This window comes from Electrophorus electricus, chromosome 1, assembly GCF_041902795.1.
Source record: "Electrophorus electricus isolate QZ-2024a chromosome 1, ASM4190279v1, whole genome shotgun sequence".
In the NCBI taxonomy this organism is placed as follows: domain Eukaryota; kingdom Metazoa; phylum Chordata; class Actinopteri; order Gymnotiformes; family Gymnotidae; genus Electrophorus; species Electrophorus electricus.
In genome coordinates, this window is record NC_137497.1 from 23129688 (window position 1) to 23137941 (window position 8254).

General features: G+C 41.8%; 1 long non-coding RNA gene across 1 annotated transcript; it reads left to right on the forward strand.

Annotated features, from left to right (window-relative positions):
* The first annotated feature begins 1958 nt into the window (after window positions 1-1958).
* LOC113568550 (uncharacterized) lies at window positions 1959-5874 on the forward strand. The gene is made up of 2 exons (XR_014123286.1): window positions 1959-2039; window positions 4468-5874. It is a non-coding gene; the product is annotated as an uncharacterized LOC113568550 (long non-coding RNA).
* The last annotated feature ends 2380 nt before the right edge of the window (window positions 5875-8254 follow it).

Here is an 8254-nt window from a genome sequence, read left to right on the forward strand (position 1 = left end):
AGAAGCATTTTATAGTCCCATATGTGCAAGCTGAACAATATTCATAATTTGCTGTTGTTTTAGTCCTGTTTGGCCATCATTTTGCCTTGTTAATATGGCCATGTGTCTGAAAATCCATTGTCATGGAGAATAATGCATGGTGTTGTAGGATAATGTATGTCTTGGACTGTTTCTCGATGAGGCAATAAATGAACAAAATATGGAAATATTAGTTTTAGCTCTCAGCATTTCTTGTTTAAAGGGTCTTAGGCTAGTGATATGTGCATTATTTTTTCTGTGATGTTCTTCTTTTATGCTTCTATACTACTCTGTTGTCTTTCAGTAACAGTTCCAAAAATTCTGCCTTTGCTTTAGTTCTGCTTTATTAATATATTTGCTTGTGAGAGAATTAGACCAGGGACAAGCATGATATCTCAAACATTTCCTGAGATGTCAATGTTACTCTTAATAAATCTTCATAAATCAAAAACACACTGAGGAACTCTGGCCACATTTCATTTGAGCATACCCATGCACTGTGTAATCTTCAATATGCAATAGTAGACTAATTAAATAAGTTGTACATTTTTCAGGGTTATTAACATGGAACATATACTTTCAAAGCATCGGCACAGTGGAGGCACTGAGATAGTGAGTGTTGCAAATGTGCCGTGGCTGGAGTTTTCCAGCATGTCACTGTCACTGCAGAGTGGTCAGCCACCCAAAATATCTTGGCAACTGCAGTCATTTGGTCAGAAGCAAACCACTGATAAAGGGCTAGAAAATGTGTAGAAATGTGGATGGTGGCAGAATGGACAATGGACTCTAACTATGCAACCATGAGGTGCCTCTTGTAACGCTTGGAGTTAGTCCTATTTAAATTATGCTCCAACCCAGATTAGCAGAGAGCTTTGGAACTGGTAGCGAGAAGCCTGTGAAGCACGTGGAGGAGACGCGAGTCAGACTCAACTCAGTTATGCAATAATCTTGGCGGTTTATTCATTACATGACAGAGGCTTGCTCTTGGAATTCTGTTGACAGTGCATACATGAACTGTAGAAACATCCAAAGCTCATAAACACATTAACAGAGAAATGAAATTAAGGACAAAAGAATCGCTGGGTCCAGTAAGGTCCGTCATGTACAGTACAAAAAAAAGTCTTCTCCTGTGTGGCATTCATGCACATGCATTTTCCGTAAAACACAACTTAAAGGGACAGCAGACAAATTACTGCCCGTTACACTCTGCACAGCAGTAGGTATTTAGAATATAGTCCTGTGAGAGTGTATACACAGCAGTAAATTCTGTTTCTATTTCTATTTCTATGTGTATCAGAGGGTTTCTTCTAAAACCACTAGGAACACCTCTGCGTCATACAGAGAACTGGCACAGCCAATAGGAAGGAAGCTTTCATACCGGGGGTGGAGAGAGCGGTGGAAAGTTCATTAATATTCATAAAGCTGTTAACACAATAGGAGCGGGTACTGGCGCAGTCAATCACACGCTACTGTGTAAGTGATTTGTAGCTAGCTAGTGTTTGTCCACACTCCAATTATAATCAGTTGTTAGGCTTACTGACCTTTAGAATTCACATCAAAAGATGAGAGGTGTCAGTAGATATGGAAAAGAGGAAAGGTGGCTGCACAAAGCTGCCACCAATAAGACCAAAACACAGTGCTCAGAAAGCAAACAACGTTCAGGTACGTGTATACACATTTTATTTAAACACTGAAATGAAGGAGCATGTGATTTTGAATCTTTAAATTGTATGGTATACCTTAAAAATATGTGTACTGGTGCCTCTAGAATGAAACAAATAGAAATACATTTTTAGTACATTTTAATAAAAGGTTGTTTGGCTATGATGGAAGGTTGTGTATGGTTATGTGTGCTTGTGTGTCAGTATGTAAATTATTGTGTGAAAAATACCTTGTATACTTTGTTTAGGCTCTTGATGTGGGTGTGCACAGTCCAGAAACTAGAGACAGCACACATTTTGCTCCACTTGTTCTACCTCCAATCAATGGTAGCCATCCACTACCATTTCAGAGAAAAAAAGGTAAAGAACTATAAAGTCTATACATTCTAGAGAAAATTACATGGCAATTAATTCCTGTTGGTTTTTAACACATGGTTTCATATGAAGAGTCAGAATATATTTTTAAACTGAGCCTTCTCATCTGGCTCTCGATGTGGGTTTGCACAGTCCAGAAACTAGAGACAGCACACATTTTGTGTGTCTGTCTGTGTGTGTATATGTTACTTTCCAGGGAATAAAATTGTCTGTACAAAGAAAGGAATAAAGAAAGGAATTACCAGCACTAGAGAGGTATGACGTCCTATTAAACTCAGTAGATTAAGACTAATGTGGGTGCAAATTCTGTTGATTTTTTAGATAGCCATGGAACTGTCAAGTAGACTTGAAAACATAACAAGACCCATCCCATAAATCCCATCACAAAACTTGGAAATTTCGAGCCCCCATTTAAAACTGAAAATGCAGTAAATTTATTGCCACGGAGTAGGATGGGAAGATGTATTGTACAGTAGAGTCTTGAAGGCATAGAAAATAATCTCAGTATTGTGTACCTCCACTCTCAGTTCCAGTCACATCTAAAATAAACGATCAACTTTGTGGAGCTGGAGATCCAGGCCAAACTAGCCAATCTGGCCAAGATAAAGGCAATGATCGGCAACAAGCGGAAAGCTCTGGCAGGGGTAATGATAACTAAAGACAAGCTGCGTACAGACAATCTGCGCCTGTACCAGCGCTGCAGCCTGCTGAGAAACAAGAAGCTGCTCCAGGATTTTGAGAAGGTGAAGGATGCATGCGAGGACCTGCAGAGCCAAATAGACATTCTCAAGAGGCAGCATGAAAAGCTCTCTGTCAAGTGTAGCACAGTAAAGAGCAAGCTGAAGCAGAGCAGGCCACTGCAGCATTGTGTATAACACAGTTGAACACACACGTGTACACGTATATACACAAACATGCTGTACGCTCTTTGTGCAGAACTAAAATAAAAACAGTACACTGTTATATTTGAAAATAGTGCTGTGCCTTTTATATTTGAAAGTTGACAAAATATCTGATATATGTGTGTTTGTGTGTGTTTGTGTGTGTGTGTGTCCGTCTGTGTGTGTATATGTTACTTTCCAGGGAATAAAATTGTCTGTACATGTTTAAAAAATGTCAGCATAAGAAGTCAGTATAACTTTGGGAAGGAAGACTATGTTCCAAACACAAGTCACTCGTTGTCTTCCAGTGAATCAAATAAACACATCAGTATAATGGATTGTAATTGACATGGTGTGCCAGAATTGTACGTTTAGTATTCATCTTTGAAGAATTACATAACTTTTGCTCTCTTAGCCTTCATCTTTATTCAAGGCTTTATGACTTATCTTGGGATATGCATCAAACCTTACCAATGTACTGCTAGTCAGATTCTCTCCACCTAGTTCCACAGTTAAATTGTGCCAGATTCTGACATCGTTGTGCGATTCAACACAGCTGGCATGTACACTATTATAGCTGTAATTAAGGGAGCCACGCTAAAGACCACAAATTACTGAAGAAAAGATATCTTACATTTAAGGAGGGAGACTCAGAGCAGAGTCCTACTGAGAGAGCAGCTCCGTGACTTCTTCATCCAAAAGTTCAGTAGACAGGCGAATCCCAAAGTTACAAATATCTATGTTATGCTAATTTTAGCTGATATGACTTCAAAACCATCCCCATTCTAACCAATTTCTTTGGGTTTGCCAGTAACACTAGTTGACCATAGCATAAAGATAATGTTTTGTTCTGTCCTATTTGTTGATATTTCAAACTGAGTAGTAAGAAAAGGCAATACAGTGACCAATAAGCAATAAAAATTTAATGAAAAGCTACAGACACACTGTTAAATGGGCTGACCAAGATATTTATCACCAGAGACCTAGAGCCCTAAACACTTGCCCAAGTCATTGTTTTGACTTATCTGGTTCCTAATCAGATGATTCATACTATAGCTAAGCAATTTGACCCAGGAGTACATTTCACTGTGCATTATTTTTAAAACCATGACAAAAACAATACAGTTTTCCATCTATGTCACCAGCCCAGCACACAGCCAGTCTCATCGATGGAGCTTTCATAACTCAGAAAGGACCAGCTCAATAACCCCTTGGTGCTAGATGCTATACACAGATGGTGCACTGTCTGAGCTGGACCTAGACTAGGAAATGAAAAGTAATTAGCTAGTAATAGTAAAAGCATGGACTGAGAGATTTATTGAGTCCATTCTCTCTCTCGTTCCATCTCTCTCTATCTCTCTCTCTCTGAGGCATTTTCATTATTTATTGCCTAGCTAACAAATCTGCAGAGACATCTGAAGGCCTCTGAGTACAGCTTGATATGTTGAATGTTTAATAATGTTCACTGTTATAGTTGTATGTGATTGCCACTTGTGTTTTCCGTGTTTAATGTTAATAAATGTTTCACAAAGTCAAGGTAGTCTGTGTGTCCTGGCCCATGCCTTACGGTGTTCAGGCCAGCAGCAACATTACAGAATGACCAACCACCACAGGACTCTTACTCCCTCGGCAAATGACGGACTTCCTAGCAGGAGGTGCGTGAGTTAATGTCTAAATGTAACATTTGTAACCATTTTTGTCTACCTCGTGTTAATGTTAAAAATTGTTAAGTGTTAAGTGTCTCTGTGTTCACTGTTTGTGTTACACGGGAGTGCCACTATAGTCTTTACGTTTTATGTAAATGTTTGTCCACGTCGAGAGAGTCTACGCTCTGCTCTACACCCTTCGGCACTCAGACCAATGCGGTACAGAATGACCAACCACCACAGGACGCCAGGTCCTTCGGCTAAAGATGGACTTCCTAGCGGGAGATGCGTAGGCACCCCCGCCCTGCTGCCTGGATCCCAGCAGATTGGGGAGAGGACCGTGACTGGTGTCTATGTCCACCCCGGAAGTGGAGGGGTACACCCCCAAGAATTTCTTGGGTGGGCTGGGGGGGGGCCTCGAGCCTAGGCCGAGGAAGACCGAAATGCACCACAACAACCAGAAAGAGGGCAGTTGGGTGGACCCATCGGGATCTCCAGCGGGCAGAGCTGAAGCCCGTGTCCCTTCCCTTCAGTGGACTCACCAGCGAGACCGGAGGGGTCTGCCCAAAGCCCCGGAGGCAAACCGCCGCTGGGATGCTCCTAGAGTGGCAGGCGAGTGGAGGACCGTTGGGGGAGGTAGCACGTCTGGAACCGGGGCGGACGTGCACGCCCGCATGTCCATTGAGGCCACGGACACGTACAAGGTGCCTGCGCAGACAGCGGGCACCATGTCACAGCGCCTTATATGTTTGTGTGTGGGCGCTATTGTTTGTTTGTGTTTACAACTTTTGTACATCTACAGGCGTAACGTTGTTGGGGGCGTACCGGACTGCCCTGACAGAGACAGAGAAGCTGCCTTTCTCCCAGGCGGCTGCTTGTGTGTACATGTACACGGTGTCCTGAGACTCGTGTTCACTGGAAGAATGCGTCGAGAGCCGTGCCCCTTGGGAGGAGGTTCTGTAACAGAACGCTCGCCTCTCGCGAGTCATGTGGTTTGGCCCGCCACGTGCAGTGACAGGATCTTTGTTTGTATCCACGCCTGCACACACCTGCACCTTGTTTGGCTTTGTGTATTTAAACCTGCATCAGTGTGTGCAGTGTTGTTGGTCATCGTTGATGTAGCATGTTGTTTGTGAGTTAATGTCTAAATGTAACATTCGTAACCATGTTTGTCTAGCTTGTGTTAATGTTAAAAATTGCTAGTGTTAAGTGTCTCTATGTTCACTGTTTGTGTTATATGGAATGCCACTATAGTCTTTATGTTTTATGTAAATAAATGTTTGTCCACGTCGAGAGAGTCTGTGCATCCTGCTCCACACCCTTCGGCACTCGCGTTACACTGAGAGGTCACAGAATCTCTATACTCCCTTATGTTTTCTGTTATTAATATGTCTAATTCAATGTTAAAAACCTCTTTTCCCTGTAAACACTCTTTTTATTACCTCAGTATATACATAGGTTGTGTATATACACAATATGAACACAGTATATATATGTATATACACAAACACAAGGTATATATACACAATTACAAATGAGAAAAACATGTGAGAACAATGAAGTAAGGCAGAGAATACCAGACAAGGGGTGACAGAACTGGCATCAAATAATGTTCTAATCATTCTTTAGGGAATCTGTCAGTCACATATATGTTATGTACAGTATCTTCCAATGAAAATTAACAAAAATCAGCCTTTGTGTACTGTTATTCATGTCACACATATCTCTATATATGTATTTCGGTTGTGGGCCTCACTGAGCTTGACAACATAGGTTTTTCTGCAGTTGTCAAACGTTTTAAGCTGGTTGTAGACATTGCACCTAATCTGTGAACTTTTCAACAGTATGAAACAAACTGGTCTTTTTTCTGTTTTGTTTAGCTTCACTTTTTGTGGTTCAATTGGCTAAAACTCAACAAAAGGAAGTATGATTGTGACCCAGTCTGAAAGATGGTCAGAGATAAATAAGGGCTGATATATCAGTACAAAATTGGGCTTATGTAATGCTTAGACATCCACGGTCAAATTGTTTTCTCAGTCATTAATTGCTGTTCTCAATGTCTTGTCAACTTGATGTTGTATTATGTGTGTTTTCTGCTACAGAAGAAGCTGACAGATTTGGCCAGTGCAGTGCAGAGAGAAACTCAAAAGGATCCACCTGTCACAACAGAGGACTTTCATATTGTGGTTGGTAGTGTTTCTAGCTATGAGATATGGTTTTGGTTACACTGAAGCATAGTAATATTAAAACTTGTTAAAGTATATAATATTTCCCATTTCCCATTCTGGCCTTTACTAGTAGCTACTTAAAAATATTAACACACAAGTAGATTATATTTCTCCTATAATTAGATGATGAGTCTTACACATAAAAAGCATGTAAAACGTGTCTTTTATGCATATGGTGTAACATGCATATTTTATATGTAAGATCATTTCAAAAACACTAAGATAGTACAAGAACACGTGGCTACTGAGTCAGTGAGTTAACTGAACTCCTCAAAAATCTAAACTTCAATGAATGTTTCATACCATGGCACTGCAGATTAGGAGGACCTCTGTTGGCCAGAAGAGGGATTGCTGACACATTGACTATATGATTAAAGACATTATGAGTAAAGAAATTAATGTTAGTTTGCACCTGTGGTATCTGAGTTACTGGCATTTTTGAAAAAAGGTCAGAAGTGTCTATCACTGAAAAACCAGGTAAAATATATTTGTGCCAAAATAAGACCAATAATAAGACATCACTCTCCGACAGCTACATATCCATTAGTGCTAGGGTCTCACTGGAAGGAAGAGGAGGCTGGCCTCGAACACGCTGAGAAGCCTACCCAGACACAGCCTGCTGGATGTTAAAGTCAAAAGCAGGGTGCCCGTGAGTCAGACGCTCCGGGAGCTTACTCAGCGCGGGAGGGAGAGGTTTCAGGGCCAACATGGGTGTGTTGGACTGGCCAACACTCAGGTGCAGAACATCCTGTTCCTGCTTTTTGTTCCTTGCATTGTACCCGTAACGAAAAATGCAGCCCAGCCTATTAGTGCTCAGCCTTTATAGTCCACAGTGCTAATAAGGTAAATATAAAACCCGGTAAACTCAGCACTGGGTCAGTGTCTGCTGATTCAACTCAAAAAGTTGAATACGGGTCTGGGCCATGAGGCCAGGGATGCTGAGGACTACGTCCCAGATGACACCGTAGTCCCTCATGACGACAGCCCACCTGTTCACCCTGACGATGGTCTGACCGGCCAGGTGAAGTGGACAAAGCGCCAGGCACACGGTCTGGACAAGGTGGCTGACGCTGGGCCACTGAGCAGTCCAATTCTGTCCAAAAGGTAACGAGAGGAAGAGACATCGTGCGCACGCACGTCTGTGGAGACAAAATACGACATGCGCACGCATAAATCTTTGACAGGCTACTTACTTGAATCCCTAGTCGATACCCAAACTGTAGAAAGAAGAACACACACATCAGTGCCACATATATAGTACCGACACGGTCGCGGTTTGCTTAGTGAACACTTACAATGAACGCGGTACACCGCTGCACGTCTGCAATACAGACAATACCGCAATACGGTCGATCTCGAGTTGTGAAGCACCACTTCGGACGCGCATGCAAGCTAACTGGGTGCATTTAATCAGCCATTTTAATGTCATCTAGCCAGATAGTCAG